The following is a 27378-nucleotide window of genomic DNA, read 5'->3' as shown; positions in this document are numbered from 1 at the left end:
TTGTCTTTCTAAAGCACTTATTTGATGAATCTAAGAATCAAAAAAGACTACAGAGAGCATCATTAAAGCTTGACTGTTGTCTTTTTAAAATGTAACTTCAAACCAAGACGATGTTTTCGATGATTTAATGATTTCATGGCACAATAGATAAAATTATACGGTTGTAAAGAATTTCTTTTTTTATTCTAATAATGGATTTTTTTTCTTTACAAACAAGATCATTACGAAATTAATTCAAAAAAACTATCAAGTATCCTTAATGGAGTAGTCAAGTTGTGTAGATAGCCATCGAAACGTTGTTTGAGAAATTTAATAAATTACTTTTATGGGTTAAGGAGTTGTTGCTTCAACAAATCTATCACAGCAAATGTCGTTCATTCAAAATGTAATGACTTTGTCTTCTTCACTGTGCCTTATACTTTTTATAAACTAAAATAGTAAGTTTCCTGCATTAGTTTCCAACTTAATATTTGAAAATTGATGATGATGCAATTGATAATGGCGAAATGGATAATGTGGATGAATATACATTTCTCCATTCTCTCAGTGGAAGAGTAGGAACAGATATTATAAGCACATCACCATATGAGCAAGAGCAGCTATAAGAAGCCTTTAATAATTCTGGATGTTGACAAGTATTCAAAATAGAACAAAAACAAAAATCAATATAACAATAATCTTCTTTTATGAGCTGCAATCAATTGTGGACCTCGGTTTTCTGAGCAATGTCGTTCCAAACCTTCTTGTTCTCAGCTTTTAAGCTTCAAGAAATTAATTTTCATTCTGGTGAGATCATTTCTTTCATCATCCAACCATTTCTTCTTCAGTTTCCTTCTGAGTTTTAAGCTCATTAGTTCCAATTAAGATTTTTTCTAACATTCCCAGTCTATTACGTTATTCTACGTTTCATTTTCCTGTAAGTGGATCAAGTCCTCTACGGACAGTCAGTCCGAGATTCTCATGTTCAGCATTCGTAACAATGATTTTTTTTTACACTTTTAACCCTAAAAAACTCTATCACGATCCTGAAGGACCAGAGTGTTCTTTTCAGTCTGGTGTGTCTTCCCCGACCTGTCCGACCTGTGACCCTGCCAGCAGCTAAACTACAGGTGGTATAGCTCTCGAGATCGGCAGCACACATAAACCACATCACCAAGTTATAAAATAATAGAACAATTTTATTTTTTGGCGCTGAAGTATGTTGAAGATAAGAACAGCGGTTTTACCGTGAATAGAAGAGTTTTATGGGTTACTGGTGCAGATGTTTCTTTTGCTGAAACTGGAGGTAGAAGGTTTGAACAATCCCAGTTCAGATTCTTGTCTTAATCTTCCATTTATTCTCTTGATTGTTGGATACGGACATAAATTTGAAAAAAATGTCTTTGTTCAGAAGCTCATACTTATGCATCGGTTCGGAACGTGAACATGGCGTACAGGTTACCTACGCCTCCAGCCAAATGTCTTCTCCTCTCGCATGCTCTTAAAGTGCAATATTTTCTTTATATTTTATTCTTAAAGTCAATTCTGAACAGTACACGACCATTTTTTTGCTAGAAGTCATCGGAGAAATTCGAAAAAAAATCAGAAGAAAAGGTGAATCATTCTTCATCATGACAATGCGAGCTCTCACACATCGGATCAAACAAAGGAATTTTTGATCGACCAGCAAAAATATCGAATTGATTGGATATCCACCGTGCAGCCCTCATTTGGCAACTAATGATTTTTTTTTTAAAAATTCCCGCTTATCAAAAACAAATGACGTGGTCAACGATTTTCAATACCGGAAGAAGTGTTTGATGCTTTCGAAATGGAATTTGGAATTACCTCAACCGGAGTGGATAAAATGCTACGAAAATTAGACAAATGTATACAAAAGTTTATTGTTCTCCATGGAGAATATTTTAAAAACAATAAAACCGATTTCAATCATAAATAGTCCCGCAGATCGTTAAGACACGGTTCCCATCAGATCACCGAAATCAAGCATGACTGGCTGCAGTCAGTGTGCGGGTGGGTGACCACTTGGATCAGTCTGCGTAGGGACCGAGGGTGTGCGGTATTGGTCCTCGTTAAACTGTGCTACCGTAAAGTGCTCGACTTCGCGTGCAGGTCGTCGGGCTACCGAAGCGGGGGTGCCATCCCCTCTGCAGAGGATCAAAATTGTGATGGCATGTCTTCGGATCATCCTCAGGGATGTTTCCCAGACCGTCGCCAATAGCCCATTGTGCAGCTCTAGGGCAACGTAAATGAACAACAACAACAACATCAATCATAAATATTTGTTTTTTCTTTAATAGGCCAGAAATACAGTCAAACCTTCAAGGGACCGAAATTTCGGTTCACTATAACCGGGACTGCACTATATCCGTTCCGCAAACTATTTTAATTATTTCAAACTCCCCCCTTTTATTACACATTATTTAAATAAATGACCAATAAGATGAAATACAAAAATGACTGAAACATAATACGTAGTTACAAAAATGTGTTAACTTTTATTTTATTTTACTCTTCGCTTAGTAATCTTTAGCTGATGCGCAATCCTCAACATCAGATATGGACTCTCGGATAATTTTTCCTGAATTTAGTTTATTCCGGTTTTTAAACTTGTTTAACCATCCATCCGAGCACATAAAAGTAATCTCACCCTATCGCTTAGTAAATTCATCGGCTTTGATTTGAAGCATTTGTCCAGATACTGGAAGATTGCGGCTTCTTTAAATGCTACACCAATTCAATAATGCTATTCAATAAAGAAGCAAACGAGAAAAATGCTTATTGCTACATTCCATGCTGGAGATGGTTTTAAAAATCGGTATATGTATTTATTTTGAAGTGGAAATTTCAAAATTATTACAAAAGATGAAGAAAATAAATCAGTCTAAGATAGAAAAAAGTTCATAATATCCCACTTCCCCTCTGGTTTTGGTTCACTATGCCCACAAAAAATAACATTATGCGTGTGTAGCCAAGCACGGGAGCTAACATTTCGTTCACTATATCCGGGAGTTCATTATAAACCGTGTTCACTATAGCGGGGTTTGACTGTATAAATAGCAACCTATGTACCAATAGCAAGTCTAAAATTTTTTTTAAAAATGCCATGTGAACAAATCTGTTTAAAACATTACAGACGACAGCAAAATGCATTATTTTAAGGAAAACTAAAATTATGCATTTTATACATAATTAATCGATATTTGAAGTAAAATAAATAAAGTAATCGAAATTACTTAACTATATTAAACTCTATTTATCATTTAATATACGACGGAAAATTATACATTACATTTCCACATGTAGTTATTTTCTGGTAGTAAGCAAACATGTAAACTTGCAAACATGTGTTTAAATCGACCTGTGAGTCTAATCATGTCAGCCGAGTCATTCAATGAAAGCTGAGGCTTCACGTGTAGACTATTGATTTTTTTTTTCTATCATCACTCATATACGAAAATAAGGTCAAAACGTGGCAGAATATCGTAATAAATTATTTTTTATTGATTAAATAAGCACAGTCTCTGAAACATGGATGAATTTCAAAATTATTTTATTAAATTATTGCCCAGATTTTATTATTATTTAATTTGAAAAAAAAAAATCGATATAACAACGGTACCTGAATCTTTGCATTTTCTGTAATACTGTCCAGAAACGATTCATTAAATGAAATTGTCACTAGATTCAAAGAAGCATATGAATTACCTACACATAAATTTTTTAATTTGCATTTTTTTTTCTGACTTAATTTTTCTAATTGGGAGTGAAAGTTGATGTACGAAATTAAAACATACAATAAAATACATAAATAAATAATACAATTTTAAAAGTGTATCTTCTGAATTTGTGCATGTGGAAGAAACAATTTTCTTCCACATGCTAAATATCTGAAAAATGATTTAATTACTTATTTTTTTTATCTTAACTAAATTTAAATCGAAAATGATTTTAATTTTTTTTATAACTGGCCTTGAACAGCAGGCCTAATTTTAAGTTTACGACTACCAGGGTTCAACTCCATGACCTTGTAACTTTGAACCCAACACAGAAGTCAAGAGAACACCTGGGTCAAGCATTAGGACAATCTAGCCTTCGTGGAGGACTTTTTGATGGAACGAACCAGAATTTACGTTACACGGAGAAGAAAACCACGAACCCTCCCCTGCTCGGTTAGCCTAACGACAAGGGGACTCTAACTCCTGATACGTCAGCACAATGGTCGGTGCAAGCTGGGTGAGGAATTCGTATCGACCAGCCGTCACTGGGATTCGAACCCGGGTACCTCATTGGAAAGCGAACACTCTATCTCCTGAGCCATCACGGCTCTCCGATTTATTTATAATAAAAATTAAAAGCCATAAAAAAATAAAATTCGGAAAAAAAAATCTTATTTTCTAAAAATCGAGAGAGACGTTTACACTCCCCCCGCTCGCTCCCCTCTGCACTAACATCTAAAAGTATAGCTGCCTAATTGATAGATCTTATAGAGCTTAAGTTTGGATTATTGATTTTCCATGGTGAAATTTTGAAACTTAAAAAACCAAGATTTTCTCATGAAAACATAAATGCTACTTTTACACCAAGGAAAAATTTCCTTCAACAAATTAGCAGCCATGCAATCGTCAATTTTACATAAGTTGTGCAACATTCTGTATCCACACCAAAACGTTTGATCATTCAGATCTTTCAAGTTCTACTATCGTGTTACACTTGTGGCCTTAGAATCTCCGTTCGAAATTTCTGAGTTTTTCGTACGGTTTTTCCGAATGAAAAAAACAAAAACGAATAGAATAGGAATAAATATTTTTTGATTAACTCTGATCACATTCATTAGAATTCTTTTCGATCTTTCGAGTTGCATAATCCTTTTTTCGGTTGTTATTCACTTGTGGCTATGAGTCTCGAGGTCAATCAGAAACAAAAGGAATACGAATGAACACTTTTTTGCTATATCGACCACTTCCTTTCTTGCAATGCACTGAATTCGACGCAAGTTGACAAATTTTTAATTTCAAACCGGATGTCTTGTAGGACTGGGCGATATAAGAAATTTTATATCGTGATGCATCGTCAGTTTTGCATCGCGATATAGCGATGTATCGTCATCTAGTATTTTTGAAATTCATTTATTTGTAAGGCGCAGAAAGTCGGATTTCTATCAAAACTTCATACTCAGATTGATTTAAATCAATTTATGAATTTGATGTACTTATTTAAGTTTNCAAATGGGCTTTTTCTTGTTGCTATTTTTTAATTACGTCTTTTTGCGCAGTTCATTAAATTCTAGGCAAGTTAACTAATTTTTACGTTCAAACCAAATGTCTTGATTATTCCGATCTTTCGAGTTTTACAATCCGCTTTTTAGCTACTATCCCCTTGTGTCTCTGAATCTTAGTGATCATTCAGTAACTTCAAACAAAACAAAAAGAATACAAATGGGCTTTTTCTTGTTGCTATTTTTTAATTACGTCTTTTTGCGCAGTTCATTAAATTCTAGGCAAGTTAACTAATTTTTACGTTCAAACCAAATGTCTTGATTATTCCGATCTTTCGAGTTTTACAATCCGCTTTTTAGCTACTATCCCCTTGTGTCTCTGAATCTTAGTGATCATTCAGTAACTTCAAACAAAACAAAAAGAATACAAATGGGCTTTTTCTTGTTGCTATTTTTTAATTACGTCTTTTTGCGCAGTTCATTAAATTCTAGGCAAGTTAACTAATTTTTACGTTCAAACCAAATGTCTTGATTATTCCGATCTTTCGAGTTTTACAATCCGCTTTTTAGCTACTATCCCCTTGTGTCTCTGAATCTTAGTGATCATTCAGTAACTTCAAACAAAACAAAAAGAATACAAATGGGCTTTTTCTTGTTGCTATTTTTTAATTACGTCTTTTTGCGCAGTTCATTAAATTCTAGGCAAGTTAACTAATTTTTACGTTCAAACCAAATGTCTTGATTATTCCGATCTTTCGAGTTTTACAATCCGCTTTTTAGCTACTATCCCCTTGTGTCTCTGAATCTTAGTGATCATTCAGTAACTTCAAACAAAACAAAAAGAATACAAATGGGCTTTTTCTTGTTGCTATTTTTTAATTACGTCTTTTTGCGCAGTTCATTAAATTCTAGGCAAGTTAACTAATTTTTACGTTCAAACCAAATGTCTTGATTATTCCGATCTTTCGAGTTTTACAATCCGCTTTTTAGCTACTATCCCCTTGTGTCTCTGAATCTTAGTGATCATTCAGTAACTTCAAACAAAACAAAAAGAATACAAATGGGCTTTTTCTTGTTGCTATTTTTTAATTACGTCTTTTTGCGCAGTTCATTAAATTCTAGGCAAGTTAACTAATTTTTACGTTCAAACCAAATGTCTTGATTATTCCGATCTTTCGAGTTTTACAATCCGCTTTTTAGCTACTATCCCCTTGTGTCTCTGAATCTTAGTGATCATTCAGTAACTTCAAACAAAACAAAAAGAATACAAATGGGCTTTTTCTTGTTGCTATTTTTTAATTACGTCTTTTTGCGCAGTTCATTAAATTCTAGGCAAGTTAACTAATTTTTACGTTCAAACCAAATGTCTTGATTATTCCGATCTTTCGAGTTTTACAATCCGCTTTTTAGCTACTATCCCCTTGTGTCTCTGAATCTTAGTGATCATTCAGTAACTTCAAACAAAACAAAAAGAATACAAATGGGCTTTTTCTTGTTGCTATTTTTTAATTACGTCTTTTTGCGCAGTTCATTAAATTCTAGGCAAGTTAACTAATTTTTACGTTCAAACCAAATGTCTTGATTATTCCGATCTTTCGAGTTTTACAATCCGCTTTTTAGCTACTATCCCCTTGTGTCTCTGAATCTTAGTGATCATTCAGTAACTTCAAACAAAACAAAAAGAATACAAATGGGCTTTTTCTTGTTGCTATTTTTTAATTACGTCTTTTTGCGCAGTTCATTAAATTCTAGGCAAGTTAACTAATTTTTACGTTCAAACCAAATGTCTTGATTATTCCGATCTTTCGAGTTTTACAATCCGCTTTTTAGCTACTATCCCCTTGTGTCTCTGAATCTTAGTGATCATTCAGTAACTTCAAACAAAACAAAAAGAATACAAATGGGCTTTTTCTTGTTGCTATTTTTTAATTACGTCTTTTTGCGCAGTTCATTAAATTCTAGGCAAGTTAACTAATTTTTACGTTCAAACCAAATGTCTTGATTATTCCGATCTTTCGAGTTTTACAATCCGCTTTTTAGCTACTATCCCCTTGTGTCTCTGAATCTTAGTGATCATTCAGTAACTTCAAACAAAACAAAAAGAATACAAATGGGCTTTTTCTTGTTGCTATTTTTTAATTACGTCTTTTTGCGCAGTTCATTAAATTCTAGGCAAGTTAACTAATTTTTACGTTCAAACCAAATGTCTTGATTATTCCGATCTTTCGAGTTTTACAATCCGCTTTTTAGCTACTATCCCCTTGTGTCTCTGAATCTTAGTGATCATTCAGTAACTTCAAACAAAACAAAAAGAATACAAATGGGCTTTTTCTTGTTGCTATTTTTTAATTACGTCTTTTTGCGCAGTTCATTAAATTCTAGGCAAGTTAACTAATTTTTACGTTCAAACCAAATGTCTTGATTATTCCGATCTTTCGAGTTTTACAATCCGCTTTTTAGCTACTATCCCCTTGTGTCTCTGAATCTTAGTGATCATTCAGTAACTTCAAACAAAACAAAAAGAATACAAATGGGCTTTTTCTTGTTGCTATTTTTTAATTACGTCTTTTTGCGCAGTTCATTAAATTCTAGGCAAGTTAACTAATTTTTACGTTCAAACCAAATGTCTTGATTATTCCGATCTTTCGAGTTTTACAATCCGCTTTTTAGCTACTATCCCCTTGTGTCTCTGAATCTTAGTGATCATTCAGTAACTTCAAACAAAACAAAAAGAATACAAATGGGCTTTTTCTTGTTGCTATTTTTTAATTACGTCTTTTTGCGCAGTTCATTAAATTCTAGGCAAGTTAACTAATTTTTACGTTCAAACCAAATGTCTTGATTATTCCGATCTTTCGAGTTTTACAATCCGCTTTTTAGCTACTATCCCCTTGTGTCTCTGAATCTTAGTGATCATTCAGTAACTTCAAACAAAACAAAAAGAATACAAATGGGCTTTTTCTTGTTGCTATTTTTTAATTACGTCTTTTTGCGCAGTTCATTAAATTCTAGGCAAGTTAACTAATTTTTACGTTCAAACCAAATGTCTTGATTATTCCGATCTTTCGAGTTTTACAATCCGCTTTTTAGCTACTATCCCCTTGTGTCTCTGAATCTTAGTGATCATTCAGTAACTTCAAACAAAACAAAAAGAATACAAATGGGCTTTTTCTTGTTGCTATTTTTTAATTACGTCTTTTTGCGCAGTTCATTAAATTCTAGGCAAGTTAACTAATTTTTACGTTCAAACCAAATGTCTTGATTATTCCGATCTTTCGAGTTTTACAATCCGCTTTTTAGCTACTATCCCCTTGTGTCTCTGAATCTTAGTGATCATTCAGTAACTTCAAACAAAACAAAAAGAATACAAATGGGCTTTTTCTTGTTGCTATTTTTTAATTACGTCTTTTTGCGCAGTTCATTAAATTCTAGGCAAGTTAACTAATTTTTACGTTCAAACCAAATGTCTTGATTATTCCGATCTTTCGAGTTTTACAATCCGCTTTTTAGCTACTATCCCCTTGTGTCTCTGAATCTTAGTGATCATTCAGTAACTTCAAACAAAACAAAAAGAATACAAATGGGCTTTTTCTTGTTGCTATTTTTTAATTACGTCTTTTTGCGCAGTTCATTAAATTCTAGGCAAGTTAACTAATTTTTACGTTCAAACCAAATGTCTTGATTATTCCGATCTTTCGAGTTTTACAATCCGCTTTTTAGCTACTATCCCCTTGTGTCTCTGAATCTTAGTGATCATTCAGTAACTTCAAACAAAACAAAAAGAATACAAATGGGCTTTTTCTTGTTGCTATTTTTTAATTACGTCTTTTTGCGCAGTTCATTAAATTCTAGGCAAGTTAACTAATTTTTACGTTCAAACCAAATGTCTTGATTATTCCGATCTTTCGAGTTTTACAATCCGCTTTTTAGCTACTATCCCCTTGTGTCTCTGAATCTTAGTGATCATTCAGTAACTTCAAACAAAACAAAAAGAATACAAATGGACTTTTTTTTCTTTTTGCTTTTTTAACTACGTCTTTTTGTGCAATTCAATAAATTCTAGGCAAGTTAACTAATTTTTACGTTCAACGTTTAAACCAAATGTCTTGATCATTCCGATTTTTCGAGTTTCATAATCCGCTCGTGGCTCTGAGTCTCTAAGATCATCATTCAGTAACTTGGAACAAAACAAAAAGAATTCTATTTATTTATTTTTCTTTATTTATTATTATTATTATTTATTTTGTATTTCCGATAACTGTCTTTCTTGCAATGCACTAAATTTTACGCAAATTAGACAAATTCTTGCGTTCAAACCGAATGTCTTGATTCCGATCTTTCGAGTTTCACAATCCCACTTGTGACTCTGAGTCTCAAAGGTCATTCAATAACTTCGAACGAAACAAACAAATGCGAATGAATACTTTTTTGCAATTTACTACATTTTGCGCAAGTTAACAAAGTTTTGCGTTCAAACCAAACGTCTTGATCATTCCGATCTCCAAGTTTCATTATTCGATCATGCGTTCTTATTGAGTGATTCTGCGCATCAATGGGGACCTGTAATAACTTCGAGAAATAAGCCTAATATTTTCTTTGTTTTTCAGTTTCAGACCGTAATCTGTAGGTAGCCTTAAAATTTAGGCCTGATGACACAAAATTTCAGTCACCCACAACTCTGCACTGTGAACCTTAGTGCGACAAGAAGAAACGTAACTTTCAAATCCGGACGAGAAATAGATTCCACAAGTTCAACTAAGTATTTTAGTAGCTAAATACATGAAAGTTGTAAAAAAAGTGCTAGGACAGTTCTCATTGCATGCGAAAAATTAGCAATGACGAATAGTTCTTATTCGTCATTGCTAATTTTTCGCATGCAATGAGAACTGTCCTAGCACTTTTTTACAACTTTCATGTATTTAGCTGTGTGGTGAAATAAATTTACGTGCCAAGAAATAGCTTCTTGCTCGCATCTCCGAATTCGAATTCGTAATTTCTTCGCATGCAGTGAGAATGGCCCCTTGTTCAAGCGGAATGGTGACGGATTTTGCCCGATAAAAAATATATTTTATTTTATTTTGTAACCGTTGTTGAACAGCAAACATAGTTTACCCAGTTTACGACTACTAATGTTCATCTACGTAGCCTTGCAATTTTGAGCCCAATCCAGAAGACAAGGGAACTCCTGGATCAAGTATTGAGAGAAATTTGCCGTCGTAGAGGACTTTTGTGATGCATTTGATGCTAAGCCTCATTTGCGTTACATGGAGAGGAAGACAGCGAGAATCTCCCACGGTTAGCCTGACGGCAAGGGGACTCTAACCCATGATTCCTCTACCACTGAAGTTATTTTATATCAGCACAGTGGTCGGTGAGAACCGGATGCGAATTTCGTATCGACCAGCCATCGCCGGGATTCGAACCCGGTTCACCTCATAGGAAGGCGAACGCTATATCCCCATGGCTCGATAAAAAATATAATAGACAACATGCGATATTTGATATATTTTTCTAGCGTTATTATTTATTTGTCGACCCAATGAAGAGTAAGTAATGTTTAATCGACAGTTTCAATCAAATTTAACATCCGTTACTATACTTTTTAATGCAGTGTAATTTTTATAAAATAATACGGAGCAGTAACTCAGCCGGAAAAGAAAACTGATTATAATTCATTTCTAGTTCGCGTTAATGAGAAGTAAAAAATATTTTTGACTACCACGAATTACTAACAATTATAACATGTGAATGTTAAAATAAATTATCTTCGCAAAAATTCGTGAGTAAATATACTATGTTTTATAATAACGAAACAACAGAGTTACGAATAATTTACTTTTTCTAAAAAAAAATATTGAGTTATAAAATTTGAATTACTAACTTTCTCTCTTTTCTAGGTAATCAGCAGTTTTAAAGAAAATAAAAAATTCATCATCAGGAGAAACAAGATAGTAAAATTTTTTACGAAATCAAGTTTTAGTCAAATTTAGTTTTCATTTACAATACATTCTCATCCAATAATCTCACTGAATTACGCACCGATTAGTGTAGCGCAGTATTTCCCAAAGTGTGGTACGCGTACCCCCGGGGGTACGGGAACAATTTAGCTGGGGTACGTGTTCTTATTCGAAAAATCTTGCAAAAAACGAAAATTTCAAAAAGTTTTATTTAAAAACAAAGCTAACCATGAAAATTTACGATTTTGTATTTTCTTATTGGCTATTTTTTTTCATGGTTAACAGTTAATAATAACTAGTAATGTCAACAGCCAGTTGCGATTTTTAACTTTTGTGCAATTTTTTGCATTCAGTTTTTTATTAGTGGTACACAACATTACGAAAAATTTAGAAAGGGTACACAAAAGTCATAAGTTTGGGAAACACTGGCAACGAAACGAATTTTGAAATCCTTAAAAATTTTCTTATTAATTAACCTAAATTTCTCGTTTTTCATGAAAATCACATAAAAAAGCACAATTATAATAAATATTTTTCTCACACCTTATTTATTAATGGATAATTTATACAATAAAATATTCTTATCGATAAGCACACTTTTTTAAAAAAATATATATATAAGACAGATTTCCACACTATAAAATACCACGATTAATTTTTTTATGCAATACGAATTTTTAAAACTTGTTATTTCTTAATATTACAATCAATATATTTTCAGGATCTTCATAGAACTTTCATTGCTACAATTTGTCCACAAAACAAAATTGTAATAAAAAAACAAGAAATATTTATTATTTTTAATACTAAACAAGCACACTTTTTTAAAAAAAAATATATAAGACAGATTTCTACACTATAAAATACCACGATGAATTTTTTTACTTAATGCAAATTTTTAAAACTTGTTACTTCTTAATATTACGATTAATATATTTTCAGGATCTTTGTACAACTTTCATTGCTACAATTTGTCTATAAAACAAAACAAAATTGTATTAAAAAAACGAGAAATATTTATTATTTTTAATACGAAACAAGCACACTTTTTAAAAATATATATATATATATAAGACAGATTTCCACACTATTAAATACCACATGAATTTTTTTACTCAATGCAAATTTTAAAAACTTGTTATTTCTTAATATTACAATCAATATATTTTCAGGATCTTAGTACAACTGTCATTGCTACAATTTGTCTATAAAACAAAACAAAATTGTAATAAAAAAACGAGAAATAATTATTATTTTTAATATGAAACAAGCACTTTTTTTAAAAAATATATATATATAAGACAGATTTCCACACTATAAAATAACACGATGAAATTTTTCACGTAATGCAAATTTTTAAAACTTGTTATTTGTTAATATTACAATCAATATATTTTCAGGGTCTTAGTACACCTTCCGTTGCTACAATTTGTCTATAAAACAAAACAAAATTGTAATTAAAAAAAAACAAGAAATAATTATTATTTTTAATACGAAATGCATTAATTTTTTAATTAAATAATTTTTTATAAGAATTAAATTTTCCCTATGGAACAAAAGAATTCCCCACGTTCAATCTCCCTATTAAAACAGCAACGGTAAACTCGCATTGGTTGTCCTATGCACAGAATGGGGAATCTCTGTCTCTTCCCCTTTCCTACTCTTCCTCTCCTCTCCGCCACGTTGCCCTTTCTGTCTTTTTCTCACTCTCTGTCACTCCCACCTTCACTCATTCCCCTCCCACACCATCCCATACCCTCCTCCCTCTCTATCTATCTCTTTCTCGGGGTAAGTTGCAGGATGGAGAAGTTAGTGGCGTTCGTTCAATTCGCTCGCCGTTCGTATTCTCCGAAAACTTCGTTCAGAGGGGGGCGCGTCGCTTTCTCTCTTTTTCTTTTACTTTTGTGCAGGGGAGGAGGAGGGGAGGGTGTTACGTGGTGAAAATCTCGTGAATTCGAAATATCCGTACTGAATTTTCGAGCGATTTTTAAGAAAAAAAAAATAATTTAGTTTTGAAGGGGAGAGTTTGTCCTGTATGTTCCTCAAAGCGTTTCTTTTTGGTTGATTTTGTGAAATTATTTCTTGACTATATATAAATGTCAAACAATTAAATGGTAATCTGAAAACAGAGAGAAAAGGCTTATTTATATATTTACTTTGCTTAAAATAGTGCAAATGGATCGCTGAAATAATTCGTGTCAATTTTTTAAATTCTTATTTCTTTTTATTACTAAATTAATTAGCTATTCGCTTAAAATATTTAATGAATCAATTATTTCTTCTCAGAGGTTTAACAAACCCTGGTCGAAACACTTTGAAAAGTGTTGTTTCGCGATCTTTTATTCCGTAATAAGCTTGCTCCTAAAATCTGGTCTTAAAAAATTCGATTTTTTTGTAGACTCCTGTTATTGATTGTGATAAAGAAAATAATGTATAGTTGGGACCTGTGAGACCTTGGACACTATTTTCAAGAGGACTCTAAACTACATGTTGTTAGTTACTATTATATAATTTATGTTACTTATTAGTTTATTTATCAGAGGTTAAACAAACCCTGGTCGCCATTGGCGCCTTGGAAATGTTGCTGGCGCTTAATATTTATAGAAAAGTTAACATACAAAGCACCCATTTCGCGATTTCTTATTTCGTAATAAGCTTGCTCCTAAAATCTGGTCTTAAAAATTTTGATTTTTAATAGACTCCTGTTATGGATCGTATACTAAAGAAAATAATTATACATAGTCGGAGCCTGTTAGGCCTTGGTCTGGACACTATTAAGAAGACTCTAAATTACTCTTCTAAAGTAACTATTTTATTATTTATGCTACTTATAAATTTATTTATCAGAGGTTTAACTAATCTCAGGCGCCACAGAGAACGGGAAAGTGTTGCTGGAGCTTAATATTTTAAGAAAATTAAGTATAGCAGCAGCTGTTTCGGAACTTTCAATTCCGTAATAGGCTGGCTCCTAAAATCTGGTCTTAAAAATAATGCATTTTTGTAAACTTCTGTTATTGATCGTAAAATAATAATGCATATTCGTAACCTGTTATGCCTTGGTCTGGACACTATTTTTAAGAGGACTCTAAATTACTCGTTTAAAGTAATTATTTTATTATTTAAGCTACTTAATAGCTTATTTATCAGAGCTTATTTAATCTCGGTCGATACAGAGTATTAAAAAGTTTTGCTGAAGCTTAATATTCTAATAAAATTTACCGCAGCAGCACTTTCACGATACTATATCAATATATTTTTTATTTTATAACCGTTGTTGAACCGCTGACTCCGTATTTTTGTAATTTCGACCAAAAACCATAAAACAAGGAAGCTCCTGGATCAGTACCCCCAGAGCTATTGATTTATCATGGGAACTTGTAGGACTTAGTGACCCTGACAGATTTAACGTGCATCAGTTGCCATTTACTACACGGGGAGTCCTTGGCCGGTGGTCATCGAACCCTCGAACTCTTGGACATGGGCCCAGTGCCCTACCAACCAGGCTATCCCGGCCTCATACTATATAATATACTATAATTTACTATATAATTAAATACTATATAAATAATACCATATAAAGTAAATACTATATAATATACTATATAATTAAAATAAATAAATTACGCTTTTTAAACTGCATTCTTTTTATTTTCTATCGCATAATTTTCAGTCGCATTTTTTTTATAAATAAGAGAAAAATTCTTAGACATTTTGAATTTAGTAGTTTTAGATATTTGACATTTAGTAGTTTTTCTCAGTTAAAGTATACAAAATTTCTATTAAAAGAGCTATACATTATCGGCCGTCAGTCATCAAAGGGCAGCCATCATATAGAAAAAAAAATGGCAACCAAAATATCAAACTCTGGTCGCCAAAATTGGCGACCTGTTACAGAGCTTCATAAAAAAATTAAATACATGAGAGTTGCGCTGACTTCATCGTAAATCCACGTCTTTCATTCGTTTTTTCGGCAATTTTTTCTCTGTCGCCAAGGAAAATAAAAAAGCCATAGATTTATGTGCCTTACAATTGAACCAATGCGATGATTTTAAACTACAGTCAAACCCCGGTATACTGAACGTGGTTTATAGTGAACTCCCGGATATAGTGATCGAAATGTTCGCTCCCGTGTCTTGCTATACATATATAATATTATTTTTTGTGGATATAATCAACTAAAAGAAGAGAGGAAATTGGATGTTATGAACTTTTTCTGTCTTTGACTGATTTTTTTTCTGCATTTTTTGGTAATTTTGAAAATTCTACATAAAATACATATTCCAATTTTTAAAACCATCTATTGAGTGGAATATAGCCATAAGCATTTTTTTCTTGTTTGCTTCTTTTATCTCAATTTTCCATTCCTAAATAAAGGTCATTCCTAAATTTTTTGTACGCAAGACGATGAGTAATAAAAAATAAAAGTTAACGCATTTTGTGCTACTACATATCGTTTTTTAATAATTTTTGTATTTCTTTCTATGGGTCATTTATTTAAATAATGTGTCATAAAAGGGAGCACTTCGAAGAAATTAGTTAGAATTGTTTGCAGTATGCGGATATAGTGAACTTCCGGTTATAGTGAACAGAAATTTCGGTCCCTTGAAAGTTCACTATAGTGGGATTTGACTGTATATTTATTATCTTGCCGTGAAGAATTATCTGAGCTTTAGAACGAACAAATAACTTATATATTTTGAAAGTTATTAAACGTTTTTAAAAGTCACTAATCTGGCGACTTTTTTCCACTTACAAGGGAAACTAGGGAAGTGTGACTCACCAATTCTGAAATAAACTAGTGGGATGTATGCCTTATAAGGAATAATTTTAGGGGGCAACATTCGTTTCGGCCCATAGAAGGTCCTGTGAGAGATAAAAAATAATTCAATATATAGAAAAATCGGTATTTTATTACTTCAATGCAGACTATTAGTTATTGTAATTGTCTCATAATCCAATTAATGTGTAATTAATCGGGTAATTAATTAATTTGCTAATTAATAAATTAATCAGAAAATTAATTAATTGCTAATTATTAATTAATTGTTAATTAATTATTAATTAATTAATTAATTCGCAATTACATACTCCAATTAGTTTAGAAAGTTTTTTGAAAAAAAAAATGAAAAAAAAATTAATGTCAATTTTTTTTTTTAAATTGACCTACACGTTTTTCTGAAAAACTACAGATATATAAAATTTCGGAAATCAATTTTGACAATAAATGTGCATTATATAGTACGTGAAAGTAACAAAAATTAATTGGATTATGAGACAATTACAATAACTAATAGTCTGCATTGAAGTAAGAAAATACCGATTTTTCTATATATTGAATTATTTTTTATCTCTCACAGGACCTTCTATGGGCCGAAACGAATGTTACCCCCTAAAATTATTCCTTATAAGGCATACATCCCACTAGTTTATTTCAAAATTGGCGAGTCACACTTCCCTAGTTTCCCTTGTTAGATGAAAATTATCAAAATCACTGCCTTATTCTCAGTTTTTGCAAGCTTTTATGACCTCAAGTAATGCAGCATTGGAGTAAGTTTTTAAATGTTAAGAAAATTAGACCACAGACGCTTTCCATTTTCACAAAACTGTAGCTTTTCTCCATTTTGACGCTTTACGTCATTTTCAAAATAAGCGTAGACAGCGCTGGCTTCAGATAGGCTCAACTTGCCTAACAGTCATGAGTAACAGTTGCAAACTCACAGTAGTTATAAAAATAGTAATTTTTTCGTAAAAAAGCATCATTTCAAATTACGACGGTGTTTTCGAAAAACAGCCTTTTAAATTCTCGATTCGTTACGATTCCCTCATTTTTTCGAAAGTGACCAAACGCAAAAATAGCTATAAAAAAAATTTATTCTAATAGTCATTGGCTACTATTCGTAATTTCTAGTTTAGAGCTCTATCTGCTAACATTAAAGCTAATTTAATATATTGTATGAATTTTAAGAGATAAATATAAAGCAAGAAAAAAAACTTTTTACAGATTTTCGAGGCCTCTAAAAATTATAGGCCCAGACCTATTGACCTAGGCGTTAATAAGGACGTGATTGCTAGATTTTATAATAGGAGCATATCTTTTAATCGTTATTATAGCAATGCTTTCCCACAATAGCCTGTTTTTGGTCATAGGATCATGGTTAACACTTCATAATTCCGAAACTTACCGCACAAAGCTGGTAAAGCGCTTAGTAATGCGCACAGGCCACCTTTGTATCATTGACAAATTGTAAGCAATCGATACGAAGCAGGGTAGAGTTTGAACCACTTCCAAGGTTTGAACCCCAGACCTACACCATGACATCTAAGAGCCTAAACCACTGTGGCATCGCTGCTCTTTCATGCTATTATAGAAAGAAAAAATGGTTATTAATCCTCAATTTTTTTTTACTTGAAATTTTATTAATGATTAATAATTTCCATTTTCTTATATTTTTTTTAATAACAACTGTTGTTGAATACATAGTTCCTTTAGATATATAGTCAATATCAAAATCTAAGTCAAGACGCTTAAAATTATCATTATTTTTTTAAACATTTTTTTATTATGGTGAACAGTTTATCTTATACAAAGATCATCAGTATCTCTACACGACACACCTAAGTGTGACTTGTCACATACTAAGCAGGAACAGGGAGTTCTGAAATAGTGATTTTTAATATATATTTTTATGTATAGAGTTAATATATATTTTCATGTATATATTTAATATATATTTTTAATAGATATATATTTTTAATATATATTTTTGGAATCCTTGACAAAATTATTGGTAAAAAAAGTACATAGTTGGAATCGCAAACCAATATTTCATCGAAGGAAAAACACGCAATCGAATCTAACAAATCACGACTGAGTAAAGCGAGAATGAAAGTATCAAAACATGTTTGATTGCCGGAGGAAACGGAGAGAAATTGACAAAAGATTAATTGACACGCATTCAAGTTTTATCAGACAGAAAACTAGTGAAAATTCGATCTGAAAAACTTCAAAAGCGTTGGTGAAATGTTTTCAATGGCTTGATATTTCTCATCCTGCTTTACTCGCTAATGATCTGGCATATTTCGATAAGGTTTTCGCGTCGTCCCCATTTTAATGAGGTTGCGACCCCGTATGTTTGTAGCTTTTGATTTTCCTTTTTGTTGAAAATTCTAAAATTACATATTAATAGCGTTATTCACTGAACATCCTGTGTATATACGACAATTATTGTTTATAAACAGTAGAATGCTGAAAAGAAATATTTCTAGTAATACAAGATCGTGTGAATACTTTTGCAAGAAGGATTAAATAGGCAGATTTTGTACTTCTATGTTAGCTTCCGTAAGCTCGTAAGATGAAGCAACTACGCATGCTCGCGCTTATTTAGGGTGCTACGTATTTTTACGTTATGTTGGTGCGATTTACGCTATAAAGACAAAGCTAAAAGCACGCTGTTTACAGCTGTTAAATGTTTTTTTTTTTTTTTTTTTTTTTTTTTTTTTGTTGAAGCCTACCTTCGAACTAAAAACATGAACACGGAACTCGAATTTGAAGAAATATAGTAATGAAATTTAGAAATGAATCGTCTGATCTTACACCAGTTGATTCATTCAATAAAAAAATATTAAAATATTTTATTGGCTTTTGTTCAACATCATGGTTGTCTAATTCCATAAGAAACTAGACATATTTTCGCTATTACGTAATTATAAATCATATTTATTTTAACTATACAATTTAGTTAAAAGAAGTTGAATAATCAATAGAAGTTCAATAATATTTTTTAAATATTATTATTAATACCTGATTAAGATGAAACAGCCTTTTTTTGTCGCGGAATTCATCAAAATCTATAATTTATCAAATTTTTCCTGCTCTCAGGTCCGCAATTTTACGTAGAGCAAAGTATCTTGAATCGCATGCCACAGCTTTAAAGAAATAGTCTACATCTATTGTAAATGTTTTGATTTTGTGGCCAAAGTTAAAATGATATTCCACTACGTTAACGTTTTTAGCTTACGGATGTTTGCAAAATATCTTATTTTCACTTAGGTGAGTTTGATACCTTCTCACTGGCGCATGCGTATTTCAACAAAACTGGCGCATGCGCACTAGAAGTGCGCATGCGCAATTACTTGAAATCTTACGTACGGGAGCGTACGGAAGCTAAGATAAATTTGCGAAATCTCTCCATTAAATAACAAAATTACTGATAAGTAAAATTTACGTATAAAACTCATTCTACTCAATTTAAATAGAAACATTTTACTCAAATAAATCTACTTATTATTTAAAATTATTTTCATTCATTATTTCAAAAAAAGAAACTTATATACTTTGCTTTAATAAAAAACAACAACAATCAAATTAAAAAATATAATTACTTGATTGCTAAATGAATATCAAAACTCTTGTGTAAATATTTATAAACTAAGGTTAACTTTATTTTTTTTTCATACTTGAGGTGAAGTGGAGGACATAGAAGGCAGTGATTTGATTGGTTGTTGAAATCCTTACTAGAATGAAAAGTCATGCCTCGATGAATTTAAGACATTTCGCACGGAAGGGTGCGGAACAAAGAACTCAATAAAAAAAAATAAAAAAAGATTAAAAATGACTATTCATGAAGTTTTGGAAAACCTGATTAAGATGAAGCTCGTTAAGTCTTGCAATATTTTGTACTTTAAATGGAACTCAACCAGTGCAGTTGATGGTGTTGGTTTTGTATCCTCATTTATTTGTAAATTGAATTATTTTATTTTAAACTAGAAATACAAAAGAAAAAAAATAAACAAATCAACAATTAAAAAAAACAGTTAACAAGAAGAAAAAAAGGCGATCACAGGTTATCCATTGACAAAATGGTTGTTGTCGATTTTTTTTTTTTTTTTTTATCCTTTTGGTTAGAATTTCTGATTCTGGTAGGTTAGAATTTCTGATTCTTAATTAAAACAATAAAAACAAAAATATCGTTCAAATGATGAAATTCTCTTTTTTTCGCAAAGTATTTATGGAATTTCTCTGGTCCCATATCTCAAAAATAAACTAACCAACTTAATTCATAACAAAATTAAAAGTGTAAAAACGAATTCTAAAAATATTATCAAACAGCAGCGGTCGCCGCCAAAGCAACGCATACAATGACGACGCATGCGCACTGTTTACTATTACTTTTAAACACAGTTGAAAAATGTGATGACTTCTAAGTAAGGTGCACACGCCATCAATACCAAAACAACACCCATTTTGCCTATGGGTAAAAAAAGAAAAAAACTTTACAGATTTAACTCATAAAATTTTTTTAAACTATATAAATTTGCTGCACCTACACTAATCTTTACAGTGGCTAAATGGTGCAGGAATAGTGCATTACATTTTTTTAAAATAACAAAAAAGGAAGAAAAGGAGAACACTATACACACTTAGCTTATTAAAAAAGTTCAAACTACAATATTTAAATTTGCTATACGTACATTTATCGTAATAATAGCTGAATCGTGCAAGAAGTGCATATATGCTGTGGTTTGCCCTATTTCAACCTATCAGACAATATTTGAATACAATTTAATTTTGACTTACATTTTTTTAATTGAATTGAATTCAATTTTATTTTACCCATAAAATTGAAAAATAAATTAAAATATTTGGAAAACCTTCCTGAACCTGATGAAGCTCGTTAGGTCTTGCAAAAGTTTGTTCCTCCCAGGAACTCAATCAATACTTCTTTAAACTTGATTGACTAGATCGTTATGCATCCTTATTTATTTACAAATTACATACCTTTGCTTAGCTACAAACTCAAAAAGGGGAAAAAAAGAACACTGTACAGATATAATAATAATAAAAATTTAAATTATATAAATTCGCGATATGTACTCTTATCGTTACGTTGACTGAATGGTGCGAGAATGGTACATATAGGCTATAGTTCGCTCTATTTGAACCTATAAAGCAACATTCATATTAAATTAAATTTTGACTTACATTTTTTAATTTAAATGAATTAAATTGTTTAGTCGAAAAAATTGAAAAATAAATTGAAATCTTTGGAAAATCTGATATCATGATAAAACACGTTAGATCTTGCAAAAGTTTGTTCTTTCCTGGAAATCAATCAATACTTCTTTAACCTTGATTGACTTGATGGTTATGCATCTTTATTTATTTACAAATTACATACCTTTGCTTAGCTACAAATTCAAAATTAAAAAAAGAACACTGTACAGATATAATAATAATAAAAATTTAAATTNGCTTGTAGTATTTTATATCCAGAAGAGAAGTATACAGAGATTCAAATATTTAAAGAGCATCCTAAATAATAAAAAACTATAAAGCAACATTCATATTAAATTAAATTTTGACTTACATTTTTTAATTTAAATGAATTAAATTGTTTAGTCGAAAAAATTTAAAAATAAATTGAAATCTTTGGAAAATCTGATATCATGATAAAGCTCGTTAGGTCTTGCAAAAGCTTGTTCTTTCCTGGAAATCAATCAATATTTCTTTAACCTTGATTGACTTGATGGTTATGCATCTTTATTTATTTACAAATTACATACCTTTGCTTAGCTACAAATTCAAAATTAAAAAAAAGAACACTGTACAGATATAATAATAATAAAAATTTATATTATAAAAATTTGCTGTATGTACTCTTATCGTTACGTTGACTGAATGGTGCTAGAATAGTGCATATATGCTATGGTTCGCTCTATTTGAACCTATAAAGCAAAATTTATATTAAATTTAATTTTAACTTACATTTTTTAATTTAAATTAATACAATATTTTAACCAAAAAAATTGAAAAATAAGTTGAAATCTTTGGAAAACCTGACATCATGATAAAGCTCGTTAGGTGTTGCAAAAGTTTGTTCTTTCCTGAAACTCAATCAATGCTTCTTTAGGCTTTATAGACTTGATGATTATGCCCCCTTATTTATTTTCACATTACACACCTTTGCTTGGCTGCAAATTCAAAATTAAAAAAAGAACACTGTACAGATATAATAAGAATCATAATAAAAATTTATGTTATACAAATTTGCTGTATGTACTCTTATCGTTACGTTGACTGAATGGTACTAGAATAGTGCATATACGCTATGGTTAGCTCTATTTGAACCTATAACGCAACATTTATATTAAATTTAATTTCCACTTGCATTTTTAATTTGAAATGAATTCAATTTAATTTTGCCGAAAAATATTACATAGAAACTCGTTAGGACTTGCAAAGATTCTGTATTTTCCTAAAACTAAACCAGCACTTCTTTAAACTTGTTGGTTATGCATCCTTATTTAATTGCAAGCTACATTATTTTTATCTTAAGATTGCAGTCAAAAAGAACATTTTGCTTATTTAAAAAGCCTATAATAACTTGCAGTACATACGCTAATCTTTATGTTCGCTGAATGGTGTAAGAAAAGTGCATTAATTTTTTTTAAAATTACAAATATAAAGAAAAGAAAGTAAAAGCACAAAAAGCAAAGAAACAAAGGAAGGAAGAAAAGAAGAAAACTATACAGGTTTAGATTGATTAAAAAGTTTAAACTTTATAAATTTGCTCGACCTACATACGCTTATACACTCCATAACAAAAAAATCGACGCACCAAGAAGAAGCTGTCAGATTGAAACGAAAATTAGTGGATAGGAAGACAATGTACAGAATAGTAAATGATTGAAATTTCAGAACAATTGAATAATTTATTGCAGAGGTACAGTAACAAGTTCAATAAGGTGTTGACACGTCTCTAGCCTGGATACAAGCTGCCACACGGCGTGGCATAAACCGATAAATCTTCCGGATGGTCTCTTGCGGTATTTCCTGCCAAATTCGATCCAATTGTCGAACGAGGTCATCAACATTCCGTGCCAGATGCAATAGCCTTCCCATCATATCCCAGACATGCTCGATGGGAGAGAGATCTGGTGATCTGGCAGGTCAAGGAAGAGTTTGACAAGCTTGCAGACAGTCCATAGCAACACTTGCCGTATGTGGTCTGGCATTGCCTGCTGAAAAACCAGCCCAGGGAGCTGCAATGGAACGGTAGCAAAGCAGGTCCTAGGAAGTCGTCGACGTACCACTGTGCAGTAAGTGTACCTCCAAGGACGACCAAAGGGGTCCGACTTTCAAAGGAAATGGCACCCCAGACCATAATGCCTTGTTGAGGGCCGGTAAAGGCGTGCAATATTGAAGGCAGGATCCCCCCTCTGCCCTGTGCGTCTCCAAACACGTCTTCGATGATCGTCAGGACACAGGTGAAAGCGGGATTCGTNTCAAGGAAGAGTTTGACAAGCTTGCAGACAAACCATAGCAACACTTGCCGTATGTGGTCTGGCATTGTCCTGCAGAAAAACCAGCCCAGGGAGCTGCAATGGAACGGTAGCAAAGCAGGTCCTAGGATGTCGTCGACGTACCACTGTGCAGTAAGTGTACCTCTAAGGACGACCAAAGGGGTCCTACTTTCAAAGGAAATGGCACCCCAGACTATAATGCCTTGTTGAGATGCGTTGTGGCGAGCAATAGTGGAGGCAGGATCCCCGTGCGTCTCCAAACACGTCTTCGATGATCGTCAGGGCACAGGTGGAAGCGGGATACGTCGCTAAAGACTATACGTCCCCAGTCGGCATCATTCCAGCCATATCTGTTCAAAACATTCATGCATACGAAATTTCAAAGCAATCGGATGATTGCTTCTTGGTGCGTCAATTTTTTTGTAATAGAGTGTAGATATATTGATTGGTATATTATGTTTATAGGTGGCTAATATATAGAATTCTCTCGAATTCACTTATTTCTCTGGAATTCATCTATTTCTGCAGAATTCTTAAAATATTTTTTCAAGAATTGAAATATATAGCTTAAAATTCATAGTTTGAAAGCAGTTACTTAAAACCATATTAACTATTTTAACTAGTGTTCTTGGATTATCAAGAATTGTTATCACTATTTTTAAATATTAAACATAAAATCGAATTTAAAAATCTGCTGCAAACTTATTGGTTGATCTAATTGATCTAACTTATCAACAATTCGAAAACGAATAATTAACAATAATAATAATAAATAAAAATCGGAAGAAAAAACATGCAAGTTTATCTAATAGAGTGTATCTATTATTATGATTAATATATTTGGGAAATGCTGCTTAAATTAAATGCTGTCTTTAATTTAGGTTTGTAGTATTTTATATCCAGAAGAGAAGTATACAGAGTTTCATATATTTAAGGAGCGTCCTAAATAATTAAAAAACTATACCGCCCAACGTGGGGCTCGAACCCACGACCCCGAGATTAAGAGTCTCTTGCTCTACCGACTGAGCTAGCCGGAATTCAAGCGTGAACAAAAAATATATTCACATAAAAAAAAGTACAATGTTTAGTTCGACAAACATAAAAAATAATTTAGAGAATTAAATATTGTTGAAAAATGGCTTGAGATTAAGTAGCAGTAGCAGCGAAAATTTAATGCAGTCTTTAATTTAGGCTTGTAGTATTTTATATCCAGAAGAGAAGTATACAGAGATTCACATATTTAAAGAGCATCCTAAATAATAAAAAAACTATAGCGCCCTACGTGGGGCTCGAACACACGACCCCGAGATTAAGAGTCTCGTACTCCACAGACTGAGCTAGCCGGGCTTCAAGCATGAACAAAAAATAAATTCAAATAAAAAAAGTACAATGTTTAGATCCACAAACATAAAAATTAATTTAGATGATTAAATATTGTTGAAAAATGGCTAGAGATTAAGTAGCAGTAGCAGCGAAAATTTAATGCAGTCTTTAATTTAGGCTTGTAGTATTTTATATCCAGAAGAGAAGTATACAGAGATTCATATATTTAAAGAGCATCCTAACTAATAAAAAAATTATAGCGCCCTACGTGGGGCTCGAACCCACAACCCCGAGATTAAGAGTCTCGTGCTCCACCGACTGAGCTAGCCGGGCTTCAAGCATGAGCAAAAAAAAAATTCAAATGAAAAAAGTACAATTTTTAGTTCCACAAACATAAAAAATAATTAAGATGATTAAATATTGTTGAAAAATGGCTAGAGATTAAGTAGCAGTATAAGCAAAAATTTAATGCAGACTTTAATTTAGGCTTGTAGTATTTTATATCCAGAAGAGAAGTATACAGAGATTCATATATTTAAAAAGCATCCTAAATGATAAAAAAACTATAGCGCCCAACGTGGGGCTCGAGCCTACGATCCCGAGATTAAGAGTCTCGTGCTCTACCGACTGAGCTAGCCGGGCTTCAAGCGTGAACAAAAAATAAATTCACATAAAAAAAGTACAATGTTTAGTTCCACAAACATAAAAAATAATTTAGATGATTAAATATTGTTGAAAAATAGCTAAAGATTAAGAAGCAGTAGCAGCAAAAATTTAATGCAGTCTTTAATTTAGGCTTGTAGTATTTTATATCCAGAAGAGAAGTATACAGAGATTCATATATTTAAAATGCATCCCAAATAATAAAAAAACTATAGCGCCCAACGTGGGACTCGAACCCACGACCCCGAGATTAAAAGTCTCGTACTCTACCAACTGAGCTAGCCGGGCTTCAAGCGTGAACAAAAAATAAATTCACATAAAAAAAGTACAATGTTTAGTTCCACAAACATAAAAAATAATTTAGATGATTAAATATTGTTGAAAAATGGCTAGAGATTAAGTAGCAGTAGCAGCAAAAATTTAATGCAGTCTTTAATTTTGGCTTGCAGTATTTTATATCCAGAAGAGAAATATACAGAGATTCATAGATTTAAAAAGCATCCTAAATAATAAAATAACTATAGCGCCCAACGTGGGGCTCGAACCACGACTCCGAGATTAAGAGTCTCATGCTCTCCCGACTGAGCTAGCCGGGCTTCAAGCATGAACAAAAAATAAATTCACATAAGAAAAGTACAATGTATAGTTCCACAACTATAGCGCCCAACGTGGGGCTCGAGCCTTCGACCCCGAGATTAAGAGTCTCGTGCTCTACCGAATGAGCTAGCCGGGCTTCAAGCGTGAACAAAAAATAAATTCACATAAAAAAAGTACAATGTTTAGTTCCAAAAACAAAAAAAATAATATAGATGATTAAATATTGCTGAAAAATGGCTAGAGATTAAATAGCAGTAACAGCAAAAATTTAATGCAGTTATTAATTTAGGCTTGTAGTATTTTATATCCAGAAGAGAAGTATACAGAGATTCATAGATTTAAAAAGCATCCTAAGTAATAAAAAAAAACTATAGCGCCCAACGTGGGGCTCGAACCACGACCCCGAGATTAAGAGTCTCATGCTCTACCCACTGAGCTAGCCGGGCTTCAAGCTTGAACAAAAAATAAATTCTCTTAAAAAAAGTACAATGTATAGTTCCACAAACATAAAAAATAATTTAGATGATTAAATATTGTTGAAAAATGGCTAGAGATTAAGTAGCAGTAGCAGCAAAAATTTAATGCAGTCTTTAATTTAGGCTTGTAGTATTTTATATCCAGAAGAGAAGTATACAGAGATTCATAGATTTAAAAAGCATCCCAAATAATAAAAAAACTATAGCGCCCAATGTGGGGCTCGAACCCNAGTCTCGTGCTCTACCGATTGAGCTAGCCGGGCTTCAAGCGTGAACAAAAATTAAATTCACATAAAAAAGTACAATGTTTAGATCCACAAACATAAAAAATAATTTAGATGATTAAATATTGTTGAAAAATGGCTAGAGATTAAGTAGCAGTAGCAGCAAAAATTTAATGCAGTCTTTAAATTTGGCTTGTAGTATTTTATATCCAGAAGAGAAGTATACGGAGATTCATATATTTAAAAAGCATCCTAAATAATAAAAAAACTATAGCGCCCAACGTGGGGCTCGAACCCACGACCCCGAGATTAAGAGTCTCGTGCTCTACCGACTGAGCTGGCCGGGCTTCAAGCGTAAACAAAAAATAAATTCACATAAAAAAAGTACAATGGTTAGTTCCACAAACATAAAAAATAATTTAGATGATTAAATATTGTTGAAAAATGGCTAGAGATTAAGTAGCAGTAGCAACAAAAATTTAATGCAGTCTTTAATTTAGGCTTGTAGAACTTTATATCCAGAAGAGAAGTATACAGAGATTCATATATTTAAAAAGCATCCTAAATGATAAGAAAACTATAGCGCTTAACGTGGGGCTCGAGCCTACGACCCCGAG

The 27378-nt window shown here is 32.2% G+C and overlaps 7 non-coding genes across 7 annotated transcripts; all 7 read right to left on the bottom strand.

The window, feature by feature from the left end:
* Positions 1 to 24442: 24442 nt before the first annotated feature.
* TRNAK-CUU (transfer RNA lysine (anticodon CUU)) lies at positions 24443 to 24515 on the bottom strand. The gene has a single exon. It is a non-coding gene; the product is annotated as a tRNA-Lys (tRNA).
* A 546-nt stretch (positions 24516 to 25061) lies between these two features.
* On the bottom strand, positions 25062 to 25134 carry TRNAK-CUU (transfer RNA lysine (anticodon CUU)). The gene has a single exon. It is a non-coding gene; the product is annotated as a tRNA-Lys (tRNA).
* A 236-nt stretch (positions 25135 to 25370) lies between these two features.
* Positions 25371 to 25443, bottom strand: TRNAK-CUU (transfer RNA lysine (anticodon CUU)). Its single transcript has one exon. It is a non-coding gene; the product is annotated as a tRNA-Lys (tRNA).
* A 236-nt stretch (positions 25444 to 25679) lies between these two features.
* Positions 25680 to 25752, bottom strand: TRNAK-UUU (transfer RNA lysine (anticodon UUU)). The gene has a single exon. It is a non-coding gene; the product is annotated as a tRNA-Lys (tRNA).
* Positions 25753 to 25988: 236 nt separating this feature from the next.
* Positions 25989 to 26060, bottom strand: TRNAK-CUU (transfer RNA lysine (anticodon CUU)). The gene has a single exon. It is a non-coding gene; the product is annotated as a tRNA-Lys (tRNA).
* Positions 26061 to 26435: 375 nt separating this feature from the next.
* Positions 26436 to 26507, bottom strand: TRNAK-CUU (transfer RNA lysine (anticodon CUU)). The gene has a single exon. It is a non-coding gene; the product is annotated as a tRNA-Lys (tRNA).
* A 528-nt stretch (positions 26508 to 27035) lies between these two features.
* TRNAK-CUU (transfer RNA lysine (anticodon CUU)) lies at positions 27036 to 27108 on the bottom strand. The gene has a single exon. It is a non-coding gene; the product is annotated as a tRNA-Lys (tRNA).
* Positions 27109 to 27378: the final 270 nt, after the last annotated feature.

The sequence above is a fragment of the Parasteatoda tepidariorum genome, chromosome 9 (assembly GCF_043381705.1).
Source record: "Parasteatoda tepidariorum isolate YZ-2023 chromosome 9, CAS_Ptep_4.0, whole genome shotgun sequence".
Lineage (NCBI taxonomy): Eukaryota > Metazoa > Arthropoda > Arachnida > Araneae > Theridiidae > Parasteatoda > Parasteatoda tepidariorum.
The sequence above is the reverse complement of the archived record's forward strand: the minus strand, read 5'-3'. Positions and strand labels throughout refer to the sequence as shown.